General features: G+C 49.7%; 7 non-coding genes and 27 pseudogenes across 7 annotated transcripts; all 34 read left to right on the top strand.

Annotated features, from left to right (window-relative positions):
• The first annotated feature begins 394 nt into the window (after nt 1-394).
• Nucleotides 395-513, top strand: LOC142561278 (5S ribosomal RNA; annotated as a pseudogene).
• Nucleotides 514-1,038: 525 nt separating this feature from the next.
• On the top strand, nt 1,039-1,157 carry LOC142562174 (5S ribosomal RNA; annotated as a pseudogene).
• Nucleotides 1,158-1,683: 526 nt separating this feature from the next.
• LOC142562173 (5S ribosomal RNA) lies at nt 1,684-1,802 on the top strand (annotated as a pseudogene).
• Nucleotides 1,803-2,327: 525 nt separating this feature from the next.
• Nucleotides 2,328-2,446, top strand: LOC142562335 (5S ribosomal RNA; annotated as a pseudogene).
• Nucleotides 2,447-2,972: 526 nt separating this feature from the next.
• LOC142561882 (5S ribosomal RNA) lies at nt 2,973-3,091 on the top strand (annotated as a pseudogene).
• Nucleotides 3,092-3,616: 525 nt separating this feature from the next.
• On the top strand, nt 3,617-3,735 carry LOC142562476 (5S ribosomal RNA; annotated as a pseudogene).
• A 524-nt stretch (nt 3,736-4,259) lies between these two features.
• Nucleotides 4,260-4,378, top strand: LOC142560988 (5S ribosomal RNA). The gene has a single exon (XR_012823520.1). It is a non-coding gene; the product is annotated as a 5S ribosomal RNA (ribosomal RNA).
• Nucleotides 4,379-4,904: 526 nt separating this feature from the next.
• LOC142561559 (5S ribosomal RNA) lies at nt 4,905-5,023 on the top strand (annotated as a pseudogene).
• Nucleotides 5,024-5,548: 525 nt separating this feature from the next.
• On the top strand, nt 5,549-5,667 carry LOC142561250 (5S ribosomal RNA). Its single transcript, XR_012823773.1, has one exon. It is a non-coding gene; the product is annotated as a 5S ribosomal RNA (ribosomal RNA).
• Nucleotides 5,668-6,192: 525 nt separating this feature from the next.
• On the top strand, nt 6,193-6,311 carry LOC142561873 (5S ribosomal RNA; annotated as a pseudogene).
• Nucleotides 6,312-6,835: 524 nt separating this feature from the next.
• LOC142561558 (5S ribosomal RNA) lies at nt 6,836-6,954 on the top strand (annotated as a pseudogene).
• Nucleotides 6,955-7,480: 526 nt separating this feature from the next.
• Nucleotides 7,481-7,599, top strand: LOC142562078 (5S ribosomal RNA; annotated as a pseudogene).
• Nucleotides 7,600-8,125: 526 nt separating this feature from the next.
• On the top strand, nt 8,126-8,244 carry LOC142561958 (5S ribosomal RNA; annotated as a pseudogene).
• Nucleotides 8,245-8,769: 525 nt separating this feature from the next.
• Nucleotides 8,770-8,888, top strand: LOC142562767 (5S ribosomal RNA). The gene has a single exon (XR_012824080.1). It is a non-coding gene; the product is annotated as a 5S ribosomal RNA (ribosomal RNA).
• Nucleotides 8,889-9,415: 527 nt separating this feature from the next.
• Nucleotides 9,416-9,534, top strand: LOC142561872 (5S ribosomal RNA; annotated as a pseudogene).
• Nucleotides 9,535-10,057: 523 nt separating this feature from the next.
• Nucleotides 10,058-10,176, top strand: LOC142561557 (5S ribosomal RNA; annotated as a pseudogene).
• A 525-nt stretch (nt 10,177-10,701) lies between these two features.
• Nucleotides 10,702-10,820, top strand: LOC142561446 (5S ribosomal RNA; annotated as a pseudogene).
• Nucleotides 10,821-11,345: 525 nt separating this feature from the next.
• LOC142561556 (5S ribosomal RNA) lies at nt 11,346-11,464 on the top strand (annotated as a pseudogene).
• Nucleotides 11,465-11,990: 526 nt separating this feature from the next.
• Nucleotides 11,991-12,109, top strand: LOC142562766 (5S ribosomal RNA). Its single transcript, XR_012824079.1, has one exon. It is a non-coding gene; the product is annotated as a 5S ribosomal RNA (ribosomal RNA).
• A 527-nt stretch (nt 12,110-12,636) lies between these two features.
• Nucleotides 12,637-12,755, top strand: LOC142562113 (5S ribosomal RNA; annotated as a pseudogene).
• A 525-nt stretch (nt 12,756-13,280) lies between these two features.
• Nucleotides 13,281-13,399, top strand: LOC142562076 (5S ribosomal RNA; annotated as a pseudogene).
• A 525-nt stretch (nt 13,400-13,924) lies between these two features.
• LOC142561445 (5S ribosomal RNA) lies at nt 13,925-14,043 on the top strand (annotated as a pseudogene).
• A 525-nt stretch (nt 14,044-14,568) lies between these two features.
• LOC142561555 (5S ribosomal RNA) lies at nt 14,569-14,687 on the top strand (annotated as a pseudogene).
• Nucleotides 14,688-15,211: 524 nt separating this feature from the next.
• LOC142562765 (5S ribosomal RNA) lies at nt 15,212-15,330 on the top strand. The gene has a single exon (XR_012824078.1). It is a non-coding gene; the product is annotated as a 5S ribosomal RNA (ribosomal RNA).
• Nucleotides 15,331-15,857: 527 nt separating this feature from the next.
• LOC142561554 (5S ribosomal RNA) lies at nt 15,858-15,976 on the top strand (annotated as a pseudogene).
• A 526-nt stretch (nt 15,977-16,502) lies between these two features.
• Nucleotides 16,503-16,621, top strand: LOC142561552 (5S ribosomal RNA; annotated as a pseudogene).
• Nucleotides 16,622-17,147: 526 nt separating this feature from the next.
• LOC142562075 (5S ribosomal RNA) lies at nt 17,148-17,266 on the top strand (annotated as a pseudogene).
• Nucleotides 17,267-17,791: 525 nt separating this feature from the next.
• On the top strand, nt 17,792-17,910 carry LOC142561444 (5S ribosomal RNA; annotated as a pseudogene).
• Nucleotides 17,911-18,435: 525 nt separating this feature from the next.
• LOC142561551 (5S ribosomal RNA) lies at nt 18,436-18,554 on the top strand (annotated as a pseudogene).
• Nucleotides 18,555-19,079: 525 nt separating this feature from the next.
• Nucleotides 19,080-19,198, top strand: LOC142562764 (5S ribosomal RNA). The gene has a single exon (XR_012824077.1). It is a non-coding gene; the product is annotated as a 5S ribosomal RNA (ribosomal RNA).
• A 527-nt stretch (nt 19,199-19,725) lies between these two features.
• LOC142562133 (5S ribosomal RNA) lies at nt 19,726-19,844 on the top strand (annotated as a pseudogene).
• A 527-nt stretch (nt 19,845-20,371) lies between these two features.
• On the top strand, nt 20,372-20,490 carry LOC142562226 (5S ribosomal RNA; annotated as a pseudogene).
• A 525-nt stretch (nt 20,491-21,015) lies between these two features.
• LOC142561561 (5S ribosomal RNA) lies at nt 21,016-21,134 on the top strand. The gene has a single exon (XR_012823810.1). It is a non-coding gene; the product is annotated as a 5S ribosomal RNA (ribosomal RNA).
• A 526-nt stretch (nt 21,135-21,660) lies between these two features.
• On the top strand, nt 21,661-21,779 carry LOC142561550 (5S ribosomal RNA; annotated as a pseudogene).
• Nucleotides 21,780-22,258: the final 479 nt, after the last annotated feature.

Here is a 22,258-nt window from a genome sequence, read left to right as displayed (position 1 = left end):
GTGTAACACCAACAATATTCAGGCCACTACACGATATTGTACGCGGAATGATGACGGTTGTAAGCGGTATACGTAATGATGCAAAATTTAGTCGCACAAGCTTCTAACCGCTTACTTATCACACCCGCATACAGCTCAATGACAACGCATCAATAAAGTGGCACCTTGTGGGCTGCAACGTGCGCAAAATGTGGCGCTCGCCCTCTTGTTTTTGTGAGCACTGGCACGCACGCATGCAGCGAACAACCACAAACGGAGTGATCAACGTACACGACGCGTGCATGTATTGTTCACAGAAAGACTGCCGCGTACGTGCTGTATGCTGTAGCAATACTTTCGGCGACTGCACAACATAGCAGCACGATACAGGTGCAGTCGTAAACAGCACATTCTCGCCATCGGCCATACCATGCTGAATACGCCGGTTCTCGTCCGCTCCCCGAAGCTAAGCAGCATTGGGCTCGGTCAGTACTTGGGAGGGAGACCACCTGGGAACACCGAGTGCTGATGGCACCGTTCTTTTTGCTTTTTTATTGCGTGCTTCTGTGACATCTTGTTTTTTTTTTCATTTGCACAACGTGTGGGTGGTTGCATTTACTGTAAATTACGTTCAACTGGAGCCTGCTGGTAGAGCCAACGCCGAAGTGTAACACCAACAATATTCAGGCCACTACACGATATTGTACGCGGAATGATGACGGTGGTAAGCGGTATACGTAATGATGCAAAATTTAGTCGCACAAGCTTCTAACCGCTTACTTATCACACCCGCATACAGCTCAATGACAACGCATGAATAAAGTGGCACCTTGTGGGCTGCAACGCGCGCAAAATGTGGCGCTCGCCCTCTTGTTTTTGTGAGCACTAGCACGCACGCATGCAGCGAACAACCACAAACGGAGTGATCAACGTACACGACGCGTGCGTGTATTGTTCACGGTAAGACTGCCGCGTACTTGCTGTATGCTGTAGCAATACATTCGGCGACTGCACAACATAGCAGCACGATACAGGTGCAGTCGTAAACAGCACATTCTCACCATCAGCCATACCATGCTGAATACGCCGGTTCTCGTCCGCTCCCCGAAGCTAAGCAGCATTGGGCTCGGTCAGTACTTGGGAGGGAGACCACGTGCGAACACCGAGTGCTGATGGCACCGTTCTTTTTGCTTTTTTATTGCGTGCTTCTGTGACGTCTTGTTTTTTTTTTCATTTGCACAACGTGTGGGTGGTTGCATTTACTGTAAATTACGTTCAACTGGAGCCGGCTGGTAGAGCCAACGCCGAAGTGTAACACCAACAATATTCAGTCCACTACACGATATTGTACGCGGAATGATGACGGTTGTAAGCGGTATACGTAATGATGCAAAATTTAGTCGCACAAGCTTCTAACCGCTTACTTATCACACCACGCATACAGCTCAATGACAACGCATCAATAAAGTGGCACCTTGTGGGCTGCAACGTGCGCAAAATGTGGCGCTCGCCCTCTTGTTTTTGTGAGCACTGGCACGCACGCATGCAGCGAACAACCACAAACGGAGTGATCAACGTACACGACGCGTGCGTGTATTGTTCACGGTAAGACTGCCGCGTACTTGCTGTATGCTGTAGCAATACATTCGGCGACTGCACAACATAGCAGCACGATACAGGTGCAGTCGTAAACAGCACATTCTCACCATCAGCCATACCATGCTGAATACGCCGGTTCTCGTCCGCTCCCCGAAGCTAAGCAGCATTGGGCTCGGTCAGTACTTGGGAGGGAGACCACGTGCGAACACCGAGTGCTGATGGCACCGTTCTTTTTGCTTTTTTATTGCGTGCTTCTGTGACGTCTTGTTTTTTTTTTCATATGCACAACGTGTGGGTGGTTGCATTTACTGTAAATTACGTTCAGTTGGAGCCGGCTGGTAGAGCCAACGCCGAAGTGTAACACCAACAATATTCAGGCCACTACACGATATTGTACGCGGAATAATGACGGTGGTAAGCGGTATACGTAATGATGCAAAATTTAGTCGCACAAGCTTCTAACCGCTTACTTATCACACCCGCATACAGCTCAATGACAACGCATCAATAAAGTGGCACCTTGTGGGCTGCAACGCGCGCAAAATGTGGCGCTCGCCCTCTTGTTTTTGTGAGCACTAGCACGCACGCATGCAGCGAACAACCACAAACGGAGAGATCAACGTACACGACGCGTGCGTGTATTGTTCACGGAAAGACTGCCGCGTACGTGCTGTATGCTGTAGCAATACTTTCGGCGACTGCACAACATAGCAGCACGATACAGGTGCAGTCGTAAACAGCACATTCTCGCCATCGGCCATACCATGCTGAATACGCCGGTTCTCGTCCGCTTCCCGAAGCTAAGCAGCATTGGGCTCGGTCAGTACTTGGGAGGCAGACCACATGGGAACACCGAGTGCTGATGGCACCGTTCTTTTTGCTTTTTTATTGCGTGCTTCTGTGACGTCTTGTTTTTTTTTTCATTTGCACAACGTGTGGGTGGTTGCATTTACTGTAAATTACGTTCAACTGGAGCCTGCTGGTAGAGCCAACGCCGAAGTGTAACACCAACAATATTCAGGCCACTACACGATATTGTACGCGGAATGATGACGGTGGTAAGCGGTATACGTAATGATGCAAAATTTAGTCGCACAAGCTTCTAACCGCTTACTTATCACACCCGCATACAGCTCAATGACAACGCTTCAATAAAGTGGCACCCTTGTTTGCTGCAACGCGCGCAAAATGTGGCGCTCGCCCTCTTGTTTTTGTGAGCACTAGCACGCACGCATGCAGCGAACAACCACAAACGGAGTGATCAACGTACACGACGCGTGCGTGTATTGTTCACGGTAAGACTGCCGCGTACTTGCTGTATGCTGTAGCAATACATTCGGCGACTGCACAACATAGCAGCACGATACAGGTGCAGTCGTAAACAGCACATTCTCACCATCAGCCATACCATGCTGAATACGCCGGTTCTCGTCCGCTCCCCGAAGCTAAGCAGCATTGGGCTCGGTCAGTACTTGGGAGGGAGACCACGTGGGAACACCGAGTGCTGATGGCACCGTTCTTTTTGCTTTTTTATTGCGTGCTTCTGTGACGTCTTGTTTTTTTTTTCATTTGCACAACGTGTGGGTGGTTGCATTTACTGTAAATTACGTTCAACTGGAGCCTGCTGGTAGAGCCAACGCCGAAGTGTAACACCAACAATATTCAGGCCACTACGCGATATTGTACGCGGAATGATGACGGTGGTAAGCGGTATACGTAATGATGCAAAATTTAGTCGCACAAGCTTCTAACCGCTTACTTATCACACCCGCATACAGCTCAATGACAACGCATCAATAAAGTGGCACCTTGTGGGCTGCAACGCGCGCAAAATGTGGCGCTCGCCCTCTTGTTTTTGTGAGCACTAGCACGCACGCATGCAGCGAACAACCACAAACGGAGTGATCAACGTACACGACGCGTGCGTGTATTGTTCACGGAAAGACTGCCGCGTACGTGCTGTATGCTTTAGCAATACTTTCGGCGACTGCACAACATAGCAGCACGATACAGGTGCAGTCGTAAACAGCACATTCTCGCCATCGGCCATACCATGCTGAATACGCCGGTTCTTGTCCGCTTCCCGAAGCTAAGCAGCATTGGGCTCGGTCAGTACTTGGGAGGCAGACCACCTGGGAACACCGAGTGCTGATGGCACCGTTCTTTTTGCTTTTTTATTGCGTGCTTCTGTGACGTCTTGTTTTTTTTTCATTTGCACAACGTGTGGGTGGTTGCATTTACTGTAAATTACGTTCAACTGGAGCCTGCTGGTAGAGCCAACGCCGAAGTGTAACACCAACAATATTCAGGCCACTACACGATATTGTACGCGGAATGATGACGGTGGTAAGCTGTATACGTAATGATGCAAAATTTAGTCGCACAAGCTTCTAACCGCTTACTTATCACACCCGCATACAGCTCAATGACAACGCATCAATAAAGTGGCACCTTGTTTGCTGCAACGCGCGCAAAATGTGGCGCTCGCCCTCTTGTTTTTGTGAGCACTAGCACGCACGCATGCAGCGAACAACCACAAACGGAGTGATCAACGTACACGACGCGTGCGTGTATTGTTCACGGAAAGACTGCCGCGTACGTGCTGTATGCTGTAGCAATACTTTCGGCGACTGCACAACATAGCAGCACGATACAGGTGCAGTCGTAAACAGCACATTCTCGCCATCGGCCATACCATGCTGAGTACGCCGGTTCTCGTCCGATCCCCGAAGCTAAGCAGCATTGGGCTCGGTCAGTACTTGGGAGGGAGACCACCTGGGAACACCGAGTGCTGATGGCACCGTTCTTTTTGCTTTTTTATTGCGTGCTTCTGTGACGTCTTGTTTTTTTTTTCATTTGCACATCGTGTGGGTGGTTGCATTTACTGTAACTTACGTTCAACTGGAGCCTGCTGATAGAGCCAACGCCGAAGTGTAACACCAACAATATTCAGGTCCCTACACGATATTGTACGCGGAATGATGACGGTGGTAAGCGGTATACGTAATGATGCAAAATTTAGTCGCACAAGCTTCTAACCGCTTACTTATCACACCCGCATACAGCTCAATGACAACGCTTCAATAAAGTGGCACCCTTGTTTGCTGCAACGCGCTCAAAATGTGGCGCTCGCCCTCTTGTTTTTGTGAGCACTAGCACGCACGCATGCAGCGAACAACCACAAACGGAGTGATCAACGTACACGACGCGTGCGTGTATTGTTCACGGTAAGACTGCCGCGTACTTGCTGTATGCTGTAGCAATACATTCGGCGACTGCACAACATAGCAGCACGATACAGGTGCAGTCGTAAACAGCACATTCTCGCCATCGGCCATACCATGCTGAATACGCCGGTTCTCGTCCGCTCCCCGAAGCTAAGCAGCATTGGGCTCGGTCAGTACTTGGGAGGGAGACCACCTGGGAACATCGAGTGCTGATGGCACCGTTCTTTTTGCTTTTTTATTGCGTGCTTCTGTGACGTCTTGTTTTTTTTTCATTTACACAACTGTGTGGGTGGTTGCATTTACTGTAACTTACGTTCAACTGGAGCCTGCTGGTAGAGCCAACGCCGAAGTGTAACACCAACAATATTCAGGTCACTACACGATATTGTACGCGGAATGATGACGGTGGTAAGCGGTATACGTAATGATGCAAAATTTAGTCGCACAAGCTTCTAACCGCTTACTTATCACACCCGCATACAGCTCAATGACAACGCATCAATAAAGTGGCACCTTGTGGGCTGCAACGCGCGCAAAATGTGGCGCTCGCCCTCTTGTTTTTGTGAGCACTAGCACGCACGCATGCAGCGAACAACCACAAACGGAGTGATCAACGTACACGACGCGTGCGTATATTGTTCACGGAAAGACTGCCGCGTACGTGCTATATGCTGTAGCAATACTTTCGGCGACTGCACAACATAGCAGCACAATACAGGTGCAGTCGCAAACAGCACATTCTCGCCATCGGCCATACCATGCTGAATACGCCGGTTCTCGTCCGCTCCCCGAAGCTAAGCAGCATTGGGCTCGGTTAGTACTTGGGAGGGAGACCACCTGGGAACATCGAGTGCTGATGGCACCGTTCTTTTTGGTTTTTTATTGCGTGCTTCTGTGACGTCTTGTTTTTTTTTCATTTACACAACTGTGTGGGTGGTTGCATTTACTGTAACTTACGTTCAACTGGAGCCTGCTGGTAGAGCCAACGCCGAAGTGTAACACCAACAATATTCAGGCCACTACACGATATTGTACGCGGAATGATGACGGTGGTAAGCGGTATACGTAATGATGCAAAATTTAGTCGCACAAGCTTCTAACCGCTTACTTATCACACCCGCATACAGCTCAATGACAACGCATCAATAAAGTGGCACCTTGTGGGCTGCAACGCGCGCAAAATGTGGCGCTCGCCCTCTTGTTTTTGTGAGCACTAGCGCGCACGCATGCAGCGAACAACCACAAACGGAGTGATCAACGTACACGACGCGTGCGTGTATTGTTCACGGTAAGACTGCCGCGTACTTGCTGTATGCTGTAGCAATACATTCAGCGACTGCACAACATAGCAGCACGATACAGGTGCAGTCGTAAACAGCACATTCTCGCCATCGGCCATACCATGCTGAATACGCCGGTTCTCGTCCGCTCCCCGAAGCTAAGCAGCATTGGGCTCGGTCAGTACTTGGGAGGCAGACCACCTGGGAACACCGAGTGCTGATGGCACCGTTCTTTTTGCTTTTTTATTGCGTGCTTCTGTGACGTCTTGTTTTTTTTTCATTTGCACAACGTGTGGGTGGTTGCATTTACTGTAAATTACGTTCAACTGGAGCCTGCTGGTAGAGCCAACGCCGAAGTGTAACACCAACAATATTCAGGCCACTACACGATATTGTACGCGGAATGATGACGGTGGTAAACGGTATACGTAATGATGCAAAATTTAGTCGCACAAGCTTCTAACCGCTTACTTATCACACCCGCATACAGCTCAATGACAACGCATCAATAAAGTGGCACCTTGTTTGCTGCAACGCGCGCAAAATGTGGCGCTCGCCCTCTTGTTTTTGTGAGGACTAGCACGCACGCATGCAGCGAACAACCACAAACGGAGTGATCAACGTACACGACGCGTGCGTGTATTGTTCACGGAAAGACTGCCGCGTACGTGCTGTATGCTGTAGCAATACTTTCGGCGACTGCACAACATAGCAGCACAATACAGGTGCAGTCGTAAACAGCACATTCTCGCCATCGGCCATACCATGCTGAATACGCCGGTTCTCGTCCGCTCCCCGAAGCTAAGCAGCATTGGGCTCGGTCAGTACTTGGGAGGGAGACCACCTGGGAACATCGAGTGCTGATGGCACCGTTCTTTTTGCTTTTTTATTGCGTGCTTCTGTGACGTCTTGTTTTTTTTTTCATTTACACAACTGTGTGGGTGTTTGCATTTACTGTAACTTACGTTCAACTGGAGCCTGCTGGTAGAGCCAACGCCGAAGTGTAACACCAACAATATTCAGGCCACTACACGATATTGTACGCGGAATGATGACGGTGGTAAGCGGTATACGTAATGATGCAAAATTTAGTCGCACAAGCTTCTAACCGCTTACTTATCACACCCGCATACAGCTCAATGACAACGCATCAATAAAGTGGCCCCTTGTGGGCTGCAACGCGCGCAAAATGTGGCGCTCGCCCTCTTGTTTTTGGGAGCACTAGCACGCACGCATGCAGCGAACAACCACAAACGGAGTGATCAACGTACACGACGCGTGCGTGTATTGTTCACGGTAAGACTGCCGCGTACTTGCTGTATGCTGTAGCAATACATTCGGCGACTGCACAACATAGCAGCACGATACAGGTGCAGTCGTAAACAGCACATTCTCGCCATCGGCCATACCATGCTGAATACGCCGGTTCTCGTCCGCTTCCCGAAGCTAAGCAGCATTGGGCTCGGTCAGTACTTGGGAGGGAGACCACCTGGGAACATCGAGTGCTGATGGCACCGTTCTTTTTGCTTTTTTATTGCGTGCTTCTGTGACGTCTTGTTTTTTTTTTCATTTGCACAACGTGTGGGTGGTTGCATTTACTGTAACTTACGATCAACTGGAGCCTGCTGATGGAGCCAACGCCGAAGTGTAACACCAACAATATTCAGGTCACTACACGATATTGTACGCGGAATGATGACGGTGGTAAGCGGTATACGTAATGATGCAAAATTTAGTCGCACAAGCTTCTAACCGCTTACTTATCACACCGGCATACAGCTCAATGACAACGCTTCAATAAAGTGGCACCCTTGTTTGCTGCAACGCGCGCAAAATGTGGCGCTCGCCCTCTTGTTTTTGTGAGCACTAGCACGCACGCATGCAGCGAACAACCACAAACGGAGTGATCAACGTACACGACGCGTGCGTATATTGTTCACGGAAAGACTCCCGCGTACGTGCTGTATGCTGTAGCAATACATTCGGCGACTGCACAACATAGCAGCACGATACAGGTGCAGTCGTAAACAGCACATTCTCGCCATCGGCCATACCATGCTGAATACGCCGGTTCTCGTCCGCTTCCCGAAGCTAAGCAGCATTGGGCTCGGTCAGTACTTGGGAGGGAGACCACCTGGGAACACCGAGTGCTGATGGCGCCGTTCTTTTTGCTTTTTTATTGCGTGCTTCTGTGACGTCTTGTTTTTTTTTCATTTACACAACTGTGTGGGTGGTTGCATTTACTGTAACTTACGTTCAACTGGAGCCTGCTGGTAGAGCCAACGCCGAAGTGTAACACCAACAATATTCAGGCCACTACGCAATATTGTACGCGGAATGCTGACGGTGGTAAGCGGTATACATAATGATGCAAAATTTAGTCGCACAAGCTTCTAACCGCTTACTTATCACACCCGCATACAGCTCAATCACAACGCATCAATAAAGTGGCACCTTGTGGGCTGCAACGCGCGCAAAATGTGGCGCTCGCCCTCTTGTTTTTGTGAGCACTAGCACGCACGCATGCAGCGAACAACCACAAACTGAGCGATCAACGTACACGACGCGTGCGTATATTGTTCACGGAAAGACTGCAGCGTACGTGCTGTATGCTGTAGCAATACACTCGGCGACTGTACAACATAGCAGCACCATACAGGTGCACTCGTAAACAGCACATTCTCGCCATCGGCCATACCATGCTGAAAACGCCGGTTCTCGTCCGATCCCCGAAGCTAAGCAGCATTGGGCTAGGTCAGTACTGGGGAGGGAGACCACCTGGGAACACTGAGTGCTGATGGCACCGTTCTTTTTCCTTTTGTATTGCGTGCTTCTGTGACGTCTTGTTTTTTTTCTTTCATTTGCACAACGTGTGGGTGGTTGCATTTACTGTAACTTACGTTCAACTGGAGCCTGCTGGTAGAGCCAACGCCGAAGTGTAACACCAACAATATTCAGGCCACTACACGATATTGTACGCGGAATGATGACAGTGGTAAGCGGTATACGTAATGATGCAAAATTTAGTCGCACAAGCTTCTAACCGCTTACTTATCACACCCGCATACAGCTCAATGACAACGCATCAATAAAGTGGCACCTTGTGGGCTGCAACGCGCGCAAAATGTGGCGCTCGCCCTCTTGTTTTTGTGAGCACTAGCACGCACGCATGCAGCGAACAACCACAAACGGAGTGATCAACGTACACGACGCGTGCGTATATTGTTCACGGTAAGACTGCCGCGTACGTGCTGTATGCTGTAGCAATACTTTCGGCGACTGCACAACATAGCAGCACAATACAGGTGCAGTCGTAAACAGCACATTCTCGCCATCGGCCATACCATGCTGAATACGCCGGTTCTCGTCCGCTCCCCGAAGCTAAGCAGCATTGGGCTCGGTCAGTACTTGGGAGGCAGACCACCTGGGAACACCGAGTGCTGATGGCACCGTTCTTTTTGCTTTTTTATTGCGTGCTTCTGTGACGTCTTTTTTTTTTTCATTTGCACAACGTGTGGGTGGTTGCATTTACTGTAAATTACGTTCAACTGGAGCCTGCTGGTAGAGCCAACGCCGAAGTGTAACACCAACAATATTCAGGCCACTACACGATATTGTACGCGGAATGATGACGGTGGTAAGCGGTACACGTAATGATGCAAAATTTAGTCGCACAAGCTTCTAACCGCTTACTTATCACACCCGCATACAGCTCAATGACAACGCATCAATAAAGTGGCACCTTGTTTGCTGCAACGCGCGCAAAATGTGGCGCTCGCCCTCTTGTTTTTGTGAGGACTAGCACGCACGCATGCAGCGAACAACCACAAACGGAGTGATCAACGTACACGACGCGTGCGTGTATTGTTCACGGAAAGACTGCCGCGTACGTGCTGTATGCTGTAGCAATACTTTCGGCGACTGCACAACATAGCAGCACAATACAGGTGCAGTCGTAAACAGCACATTCTCGCCATCGGCCATACCATGCTGAATACGCCGGTTCTCGTCCGCTCCCCGAAGCTAAGCAGCATTGGGCTCGGTCAGTACTTGGGAGGGAGACCACCTGGGAACATCGAGTGCTGATGGCACCGTTCTTTTTGCTTTTTTATTGCGTGCTTCTGTGACGTCTTGTTTTTTTTTCATTTACACAACTGTGTGGGTGTTTGCATTTACTGTAACTTACGTTCAACTGGAGCCTGCTGGTAGAGCCAACGCCGAAGTGTAACACCAACAATATTCAGGCCACTACACGATATTGTACGCGGAATGATGACGGTGGTAAGCGGTATACGTAATGATGCAAAATTTAGTCGCACAAGCTTCTAACCGCTTACTTATCACACCCGCATACAGCTCAATGACAACGCATCAATAAAGTGGCCCCTTGTGGGCTGCAACGCGCGCAAAATGTGGCGCTCGCCCTCTTGTTTTTGGGAGCACTAGCACGCACGCATGCAGCGAACAACCACAAACGGAGTGATCAACGTACACGACGCGTGCGTGTATTGTTCACGGAAAGACTCCCGCGTACGTGCTGTATGCTGTAGCAATACATTCGGCGACTGCACAACATAGCAGCACGATACAGGTGCAGTCGTAAACAGCACATTCTCGCCATCGGCCATACCATGCTGAATACGCCGGTTCTCGTCCGCTCCCCGAAGCTAAGCAGCATTGGGCTCGGTCAGTACTTGGGAGGGAGACCACCTGGGAACACCGAGTGCTGATGGCGCCGTTCTTTTTGCTTTTTATTGCGTGCTTCTGTGACGTCTTGTTTTTTTTTTCATTTGCACAACGTGTGGGTGGTTGCATTTACTGTAACTTACGTTCAACTGGAGCCTGCTGATAGAGCCAACGCCGAAGTGTAACACCAACAATATTCAGGTCACTACACGATATTGTACGCGGAATGATGACGGTGGTAAGCGGTATACGTAATGATGCAAAATTTAGTCGCACAAGCTTCCAACCGCTTACTTATCACACCCGCATACAGCTCAATGACAACGCTTCAATAAAGTGGCACCCTTGTTTGCTGCAACGCGCGCAAAATGTGGCGCTCGCCCTCTTGTTTTTGTGAGCACTAGCACGCACGCATGCAGCGAACAACCACAAACGGAGTGATCAACGTTCACGACGCGTGCGTATATTGTTCACGGAAAGACTCCCGCGTACGTGCTGTATGCTGTAGCAATACACTCGGCGACTGCACAACATAGCAGCACGATACAGGTGCAGTCGTAAACAGCACATTCTCGCCATCGGCCATACCATGCTGAATACGCCGGTTCTCGTCCGCTCCCCGAAGCTAAGCAGCATTGGGCTCGGTCAGTACTTGGGAGGGAGACCACCTGGGAACATCGAGTGCTGATGGCACCGTTCTTTTTGCTTTTTTATTGCGTGCTTCTGTGACGTCTTGTTTTTTTTTTCATTTACACAACTGTGTGGGTGGTTGCATTTACTGTAACTTACGTTCAACTGGAGCCTGCTGGTAGAGCCAACGCCGAAGTGTAACACCAACAATATTCAGGCCACTACGCAATATTGTACGCGGAATGCTGACGGTGGTAAGCGGTATACATAATGATGCAAAATTTAGTCGCACAAGCTTCTAACCGCTTACTTATCACACCCGCATACAGCTCAATCACAACGCATCAATAAAGTGGCACCTTGTGGGCTGCAACGCGCGCAAAATGTGGCGCTCGCCCTCTTGTTTTTGTGAGCACTAGCACGCACGCATGCAGCGAACAACCACAAACTGAGCGATCAACGTACACGACGCGTGCGTATATTGTTCACGGAAAGACTGCAGCGTACGTGCTGTATGCTGTAGCAATACACTCGGCGACTGTACAACATAGCAGCACCATACAGGTGCACTCGTAAACAGCACATTCTCGCCATCGGCCATACCATGCTGAAAACGCCGGTTCTCGTCCGATCCCCGAAGCTAAGCAGCATTGGGCTAGGTCAGTACTGGGGAGGGAGACCACCTGGGAACACTGAGTGCTGATGGCACCGTTCTTTTTCCTTTTGTATTGCGTGCTTCTGTGACGTCTTGTTTTTTTTCTTTCATTTGCACAACGTGTGGGTGGTTGCATTTACTGTAACTTACGTTCAACTGGAGCCTGCTGGTAGAGCCAACGCCGAAGTGTAACACCAACAATATTCAGGCCACTACACGATATTGTACGCGGAATGATGACAGTGGTAAGCGGTATACGTAATGATGCAAAATTTAGTCGCACAAGCTTCTAACCGCTTACTTATCACACCCGCATACAGCTCAATGACAACGCATCAATAAAGTGGCACCTTGTGGGCTGCAACGCGCGCAAAATGTGGCGCTCGCCCTCTTGTTTTTGTGAGCACTAGCACGCACGCATGCAGCGAACAACGACAAACGGAGTGATCAACGTACACGACGCGTGCGTATATTGTTCACGGTAAGACTGCCGCGTACGTGCTGTATGCTGTAGCAATACTTTCGGCGACTGCACAACATAGCAGCACAATACAGGTGCAGTCGTAAACAGCACATTCTCGCCATCGGCCATACCATGCTGAATACGCCGGTTCTCGTCCGCTCCCCGAAGCTAAGCAGCATTGGGCTCGGTCAGTACTTGGGAGGCAGACCACCTGGGAACATCGAGTGCTGATGGCACCGTTCTTTTTGCTTTTTTATTGCGTGCTTCTGTGACGTCTTGTTTTTTTTTCATTTACACAACTGTGTGGGTGTTTGCATTTACTGTAACTTACGTTCAACTGGAGCCTGCTGGTAGAGCCAACGCCGAAGTGTAACACCAACAATATTCAGGCCACTACACGATATTGTACGCGGAATGATGACGGTGGTAAGCGGTATACGTAATGATGCAAAATTTAGTCGCACAAGCTTCTAACCGCTTACTTATCACACCCGCATACAGCTCAATGACAACGCATCAATAAAGTGGCCCCTTGTGGGCTGCAACGCGCGCAAAATGTGGCGCTCGCCCTCTTGTTTTTGGGAGCACTAGCACGCACGCATGCAGCGAACAACCACAAACGGAGTGATCAACGTACACGACGCGTGCGTGTATTGTTCACGGTAAGACTGCCGCGTACTTGCTGTATGCTGTAGCAATACATTCGGCGACTGCACAACATAGCAGCACGATACAGGTGCAGTCGTAAACAGCACATTCTCGCCATCGGCCATACCATGCTGAATACGCCGGTTCTCGTCCGCTTCCCGAAGCTAAGCAGCATTGGGCTCGGTCAGTACTTGGGAGGGAGACCACCTGGGAACATCGAGTGCTGATGGCACCGTTCTTTTTGCTTTTTTATTGCGTGCTTGTGTGACGTCTTGTTTTTTTTTCATTTGCACAACGTGTGGGTGGTTGCATTTACTGTAACTTACGATCAACTGGAGCCTGCTGATGGAGCCAACGCCGAAGTGTAACACCAACAATATTCAGGTCACTACACGATATTGTACGCGGAATGATGACGGTGGTAAGCGGTATACGTAATGATGCAAAATTTAGTCGCACAAGCTTCTAACCGCTTACTTATCACACCCGCATACAGCTCAATGACAACGCTTCAATAAAGTGGCACCCTTGTTTGCTGCAACGCGCGCAAAATGTGGCGCTCGCCCTCTTGTTTTTGTGAGCACTAGCACGCACGCATGCAGCGAACAACCACAAACGGAGTGATCAACGTACACGACGCGTGCGTATATTGTTCACGGAAAGACTCCCGCGTACGTGCTGTATGCTGTAGCAATACATTCGGCGACTGCACAACATAGCAGCACGATACAGGTGCAGTCGTAAACAGCACATTCTCGCCATCGGCCATACCATGCTGAATACGCCGGTTCTCGTCCGCTCCCCGAAGCTAAGCAGCATTGGGCTCGGTCAGTACTTGGGAGGGAGACCACCTGGGAACACCGAGTGCTGATGGCGCCGTTCTTTTTGCTTTTTATTGCGTGCTTCTGTGACGTCTTGTTTTTTTTTTCATTTGCACAACGTGTGGGTGGTTGCATTTACTGTAACTTACGTTCAACTGGAGCCTGCTGATAGAGCCAACGCCGAAGTGTAACACCAACAATATTCAGGTCACTACACGATATTGTACGCGGAATGATGACGGTGGTAAGCGGTATACGTAATGATGCAAAATTTAGTCGCACAAGCTTCCAACCGCTTACTTATCACACCCGCATACAGCTCAATGACAACGCTTCAATAAAGTGCCACCCTTGTTTGCTGCAACGCGCGCAAAATGTGGCGCTCGCCCTCTTGTTTTTGTGAGCACTAGCACGCACGCATGCAGCGAACAACCACAAACGGAGTGATCAACGTTCACGACGCGTGCGTATATTGTTCACGGAAAGACTCCCGCGTACGTGCTGTATGCTGTAGCAATACACTCGGCGACTGCGCAACATAGCAGCACGATACAGGTGCAGTCGTAAACAGCACATTCTCGCCATCGGCCATACCATGCTGAATACGCCGGTTCTCGTCCGCTCCCCGAAGCTAAGCAGCATTGGGCTCGGTCAGTACTTGGGAGGGAGACCACCTGGGAACATCGAGTGCTGATGGCACCGTTCTTTTTGCTTTTTTATTGCGTGCTTCTGTGACGTCTTGTTTTTTTTTCATTTACACAACTGTGTGGGTGGTTGCATTTACTGTAACTTACGTTCAAATGGAGCCTGCTGGTAGAGCCAACGCCGAAGTGTAACACCAACAATATTCAGGCCACTACGCAATATTGTACGCGGAATGCTGACGGTGGTAAGCGGTATACATAATGATGCAAAATTTAGTCGCACAAGCTTCTAACCGCTTACTTATCACACCCGCATACAGCTCAATCACAACGCATCAATAAAGTGGCACCTTGTGGGCTGCAACGCGCGCAAAATGTGGCGCTCGCCCTCTTGTTTTTGTGAGCACTAGCACGCACGCATGCAGCGAACGACCACAAACTGAGCGATCAACGTACACGACGCGTGCGTATATTGTTCACGGAAAGACTGCAGCGTACGTGCTGTATGCTGTAGCAATACACTCGGCGACTGTACAACATAAAGCACCATACAGGTGCACTCGTACACAGCACATTCTCGCCATCGGCCATACCATGCTGAAAACGCCGGTTCTCGTCCGATCCCCGAAGCTAAGCAGCATTGGGCTAGGTCAGTACTGGGGAGGGAGACCACCTGGGAACACTGAGTGCTGATGGCACCGTTCTTTTTCCTTTTGTATTGCGTGCTTCTGTGACGTCTTGTTTTTTTTCTTTCATTTGCACAACGTGTGGGTGGTTGCATTTACTGTAACTTACGTTCAACTGGAGCCTGCTGGTAGAGCCAACGCCGAAGTGTAACACCAACAATATTCAGGCCACTACACGATATTGTACGCGGAATGATGACAGTGGTAAGCGGTATACGTAATGATGCAAAATTTAGTCGCACAAGCTTCTAACCGCTTACTTATCACACCCGCATACAGCTCAATGACAACGCATCAATAAAGTGGCACCTTGTGGGCTGCAACGCGCGCAAAATGTGGCGCTCGCCCTCTTGTTTTTGTGAGCACTAGCACGCACGCATGCAGCGAACAACCACAAACGGAGTGATCAACGTACACGACGCGTGCGTATATTGTTCACGGTAAGACTGCCGCGTACGTGCTGTATGCTGTAGCAATACTTTCGGCGACTGCACAACATAGCAGCACAATACAGGTGCAGTCGTAAACAGCACATTCTCGCCATCGGCCATACCATGCTGAATACGCCGGTTCTCGTCCGCTCCCCGAAGCTAAGCAGCATTGGGCTCGGTCAGTACTTGGGAGGGAGACCACCTGGGAACATCGAGTGCTGATGGCACCGTTCTTTTTGCTTTTTTATTGCGTGCTTCTGTGACGTCTTGTTTTTTTTTTCATTTACACAACTGTGTGGGTGGTTGCATTTACTGTAACTTACGTTCAACTGGAGCCTGCTGGTAGAGCCAACGCCGAAGTGTAACACCAACAATATTCAGGCCACTACACGATATTGTACGCGGAATGATGACGGTGGTAAGCGGTATACCTAATGATGCAAAATTTAGTCGCACAAGCTTCTAACCGCTTACTTATCACACCCGCATACAGCTCAATGACAACGCATCAATAAAGTGGCCCCTTGTGGGCTGCAACGCGCGCAAAATGTGGCGCTCGCCCTCTTGTTTTTGGGAGCACTAGCACGCACGCATGCAACGAACAACCACAAACGGAGTGATCAACGTACACGACGCGTGCGTGTATTGCTCACGGTAAGACTGCCGCGTACGTGCTGTATGCTGTAGCAATACTTTCGGCGACTGCACAACATAGCAGCACAATACAGGTGCAGTCGTAAACAGCACATTCTCGCCATCGGCCATACCATGCTGAATACGCCGGTTCTCGTCCGCTCCCCGAAGCTAAGCAGCATTGGGCTCGGTCAGTACTTGGGAGGGAGACCACCTGGGAACATCGAGTGCTGATGGCACCGTTCTTTTTGCTTTTTTATTGCGTGCTTCTGTGACGTCTTGTTTTTTTTTTCATTTACACAACTGTGTGGGTGTTTGCATTTACTGTAACTTACGTTCAACTGGAGCCTGCTGGTAGAGCCAACGCCGAAGTGTAACACCAACAATATTCAGGCCACTACACGATATTGTACGCGGAATGATGACGGTGGTAAGCGGTATACGTAATGATGCAAAATTTAGTCGCACAAGCTTCTAACCGCTTACTTATCACACCCGCATACAGCTCAATGACAACGCATCAATAAAGTGGCCCCTTGTGGGCTGCAACGCGCGCAAAATGTGGCGCTCGCCCTCTTGTTTTTGGGAGCACTAGCACGCACGCATGCAGCGAACAACCACAAACGGAGTGATCAACGTACACGACGCGTGCGTGTATTGTTCACGGTAAGACTGCCGCGTACTTGCTGTATGCTGTAGCAATACATTCGGCGACTGCACAACATAGCAGCACGATACAGGTGCAGTCGTAAACAGCACATTCTCGCCATCGGCCATACCATGCTGAATACGCCGGTTCTCGTCCGCTTCCCGAAGCTAAGCAGCATTGGGCTCGGTCAGTACTTGGGAGGGAGACCACCTGGGAACATCGAGTGCTGATGGCACCGTTCTTTTTGCTTTTTTATTGCGTGCTTCTGTGACGTCTTGTTTTTTTTTCATTTGCACAACGTGTGGGTGGTTGCATTTACTGTAACTTACGATCAACTGGAGCCTGCTGATGGAGCCAACGCCGAAGTGTAACACCAACAATATTCAGGTCACTACACGATATTGTACGCGGAATGATGACGGTGGTAAGCGGTATACGTAATGATGCAAAATTTAGTCGCACAAGCTTCTAACCGCTTACTTATCACACCCGCATACAGCTCAATGACAACGCTTCAATAAAGTGGCACCCTTGTTTGCTGCAACGCGCGCAAAATGTGGCGCTCGCCCTCTTGTTTTTGTGAGCACTAGCACGCACGCATGCAGCGAACAACCACAAACGGAGTGATCAACGTACACGACGCGTGCGTATATTGTTCACGGAAAGACTCCCGCGTACGTGCTGTATCCTGTAGCAATACATTCGGCGACTGCACAACATAGCAGCACGATACAGGTGCAGTCGTAAACAGCACATTCTCGCCATCGGCCATACCATGCTGAATACGCCGGTTCTCGTCCGCTCCCCGAAGCTAAGCAGCATTGGGCTCGGTCAGTACTTGGGAGGGAGACCACCTGGGAACACCGAGTGCTGATGGCGCCGTTCTTTTTGCTTTTTATTGCGTGCTTCTGTGACGTCTTGTTTTTTTTTTCATTTGCACAACGTGTGGGTGGTTGCATTTACTGTAACTTACGTTCAACTGGAGCCTGCTGATAGAGCCAACGCCGAAGTGTAACACCAACAATATTCAGGTCACTACACGATATTGTACGCGGAATGATGACGGTGGTAAGCGGTATACGTAATGATGCAAAATTTAGTCGCACAAGCTTCCAACCGCTTACTTATCACACCCGCATACAGCTCAATGACAACGCTTCAATAAAGTGCCACCCTTGTTTGCTGCAACGCGCGCAAAATGTGGCGCTCGCCCTCTTGTTTTTGTGAGCACTAGCACGCACGCATGCAGCGAACAACCACAAACGGAGTGATCAACGTTCACGACGCGTGCGTATATTGTTCACGGAAAGACTCCCGCGTACGTGCTGTATGCTGTAGCAATACACTCGGCGACTGCGCAACATAGCAGCACGATACAGGTGCAGTCGTAAACAGCACATTCTCGCCATCGGCCATACCATGCTGAATACGCCGGTTCTCGTCCGCTCCCCGAAGCTAAGCAGCATTGGGCTCGGTCAGTACTTGGGAGGGAGACCACCTGGGAACATCGAGTGCTGATGGCACCGTTCTTTTTGCTTTTTTATTGCGTGCTTCTGTGACGTCTTGTTTTTTTTTCATTTACACAACTGTGTGGGTGGTTGCATTTACTGTAACTTACGTTCAAATGGAGCCTGCTGGTAGAGCCAACGCCGAAGTGTAACACCAACAATATTCAGGCCACTACGCAATATTGTACGCGGAATGCTGACGGTGGTAAGCGGTATACATAATGATGCAAAATTTAGTCGCACAAGCTTCTAACCGCTTACTTATCACACCCGCATACAGCTCAATCACAACGCATCAATAAAGTGGCACCTTGTGGGCTGCAACGCGCGCAAAATGTGGCGCTCGCCCTCTTGTTTTTGTGAGCACTAGCACGCACGCATGCAGCGAACAACCACAAACTGAGCGATCAACGTACACGACGCGTGCGTATATTGTTCACGGAAAGACTACAGCGTACGTGCTGTATGCTGTAGCAATACACTCGGCGACTGTACAACATAGCAGCACCATACAGGTGCACTCGTAAACAGCACATTCTCGCCATCGGCCATACCATGCTGAAAACGCCGGTTCTCGTCCGATCCCCGAAGCTAAGCAGCATTGGGCTAGGTCAGTACTGGGGAGGGAGACCACCTGGGAACACTGAGTGCTGATGGCACCGTTCTTTTTCCTTTTGTATTGCGTGCTTCTGTGACGTCTTGTTTTTTTTCTTTCATTTGCACAACGTGTGGGTGGTTGCATTTACTGTAACTTACGTTCAACTGGAGCCTGCTGGTAGAGCCAACGCCGAAGTGTAACACCAACAATATTCAGGCCACTACACGATATTGTACGCGGAATGATGACAGTGGTAAGCGGTATACGTAATGATGCAAAATTTAGTCGCACAAGCTTCTAACCGCTTACTTATCACACCCGCATACAGCTCAATGACAACGCATCAATAAAGTGGCACCTTGTGGGCTGCAACGCGCGCAAAATGTGGCGCTCGCCCTCTTGTTTTTGTGAGCACTAGCACGCACGCATGCAGCGAACAACCACAAACGGAGTGATCAACGTACACGACGCGTGCGTATATTGTTCACGGTAAGACTGCCGCGTACGTGCTGTATGCTGTAGCAATACTTTCGGCGACTGCACAACATAGCAGCACAATACAGGTGCAGTCGTAAACAGCACATTCTCGCCATCGGCCATACCATGCTCAATACGCCGGTTCTCGTCCGCTCCCCGAAGCTAAGCAGCATTGGGCTCGGTCAGTACTTGGGAGGGAGACCACCTGGGAACATCGAGTGCTGATGGCACCGTTCTTTTTGCTTTTTTATTGCGTGCTTCTGTGACGTCTTGTTTTTTTTTTTCATTTACACAACTGTGTGGGTGGTTGCATTTACTGTAACTTACGTTCAACTGGAGCCTGCTGGTAGAGCCAACGCCGAAGTGTAACACCAACAATATTCAGGCCACTACACGATATTGTACGCGGAATGATGACGGTGGTAAGCGGTATACGTAATGATGCAAAATTTAGTCGCACAAGGTTCTAACCGCTTACTTATCACACCCGCATACAGCTCAATGACAACGCATCAATAAAGTGGCCCCTTGTGGGCTGCAACGCGCGCAAAATGTGGCGCTCGCCCTCTTGTTTTTGGGAGCACTAGCACGCACGCATGCAACGAACAACCACAAACGGAGTGATCAACGTACACGACGCGTGCGTGTATTGTTCACGGTAAGACTGCCGCGTACTTGCTGTATGCTGTAGCAATACATTCGGCGACTGCACAACATAGCAGCACGATACAGGTGCAGTCGTAAACAGCACATTCTCGCCATCGGCCATACCATGCTGAATACGCCGGTTCTCGTCCGCTTCCCGAAGCTAAGCAGCATTGGGCTCGGTCAGTACTTGGGAGGGAGACCACCTGGGAACATCGAGTGCTGTTGGCACCGTTCTTTTTGCTTTTTTATTGTGTGCTTCTGTGACGTCATGTTTTTTTTTCATTTACACAACTGTGTGGGTGGTTGCATTTACTGTAACTTACGTTCAACTGGAGCCTGCTGGTAGAGCCAACGCCGAAGTGTAACACCAACAATATTCAGGTCACTACACGATATTGTACGCGGAATGATGACGGTGGTAAGCGGTATACGTAATGATGCAAAATTTAGTCGCACAAGCTTCTAACCGCTTACTTATCACACCCGCATACAGCTCAATGACAACGCATCAATAAAGTGGCACCTTGTGGGCTGCAACGCGCGCAAAATGTGGCGCTCGCCCTCTTGTTTTTGTGAGCACTAGCACGCACGCATGCAGCGAACAACCACAAACGGAGTGATCAACGTACACGACGCGTGCCTGTATTGTTCACGGAAAGACTGCCGCGTACGTACTGTATGCTGTAGCAATACTTTCGGCGACTGCACAACATAGCAGCACGATACAGGTGCAGTCGTAAACTGCACATTCTCGCCATCGGCCATACCATGCTGAATACGCCGGTTCTCGTCCGATCCCCGAAGCTAAGCAGCATTGGGCTCGGTCAGTACTTGGGAGGGAGACCACCTGGGAACACCGAGTGCTGATGGCACCGTTCTTTTTGCTTTTTTATTGCGTGCTTCTGTGACGTCTTGTTTTTTTTTTCATTTGCACAACGTGTGGGTGGTTGCATTTACTGTAACTTACGATCAAGTGGAGCCTGCTGATGGAGCCAACGCCGAAGTGTAACACCAACAATATTCAGGTCACTACACGATATTGTACGCGGAATGATGACGGTGGTAAGCGGTATACGTAATGATGCAAAATTTAGTCGCACAAGCTTCCAACCGCTTACTTATCACACCCGCATACAGCTCAATGACAACGCTTCAATAAAGTGGCACCCTTGTTTGCTGCAACGCGCGCAAAATGTGGCGCTCGCCCTCTTGTTTTTGTGAGCACTAGCACGCACGCATGCAGCGAACAACCACAAACGGAGTGATCAACGTACACGACGCGTGCGTGTATTGTTCACGGAAAGACTGCCGCGTACGTGCTGTATGCTGTAGCAATACACTCGGCGACTGCACAACATAGCAGCACGATACAGGTGCAGTCGTAAACAGCACATTCTCGCCATCGGCCATACCATGCTGAATACGCCGGTTCTCGTCCGCTCCCCGAAGCTAAGCAGCATTGGGCTCGGTCAGTACTTGGGAGGGAGACCACCTGGGAACATCGAGTGCTGATGGCACCGTTCTTTTTGCTTTTTTATTGCGTGCTTCTGTGATGTCTTGTTTTTTTTTCATTTACACAACTATGTGGGTGGTTGCATTTACTGTAACTTACGTTCAACTGGAGCCTGCTGGTAGAGCCAACGCCGAAGTGTAACACCAACAATATTCAGGCCACTACGCAATATTGTACGCGGAATGCTGACGGTGGTAAGCGGTATACATAATGATGCAAAATTTAGTCGCACAAGCTTCTAACCGCTTACTTATCACACCCGCATACAGCTCAATCACAACGCATCAATAAAGTGGCACCTTGTGGGCTGCAACGCGCGCAAAATGTGGCGCTCGCCCTCTTGTTTTTGTGAGCACTAGCACGCACGCATGCAGCGAACAACCACAAACTGAGCGATCAACGTACACGACGCGTGCGTATATTGTTCACGGAAAGACTGCAGCGTACGTGCTGTATGCTGTAGCAATACACTCGGCGACTGTA

Source organism: Dermacentor variabilis, chromosome 10 (assembly GCF_050947875.1).
Source record: "Dermacentor variabilis isolate Ectoservices chromosome 10, ASM5094787v1, whole genome shotgun sequence".
Lineage (NCBI taxonomy): Eukaryota > Metazoa > Arthropoda > Arachnida > Ixodida > Ixodidae > Dermacentor > Dermacentor variabilis.
This window is presented reverse-complemented; position numbering and strand designations above follow the sequence as displayed.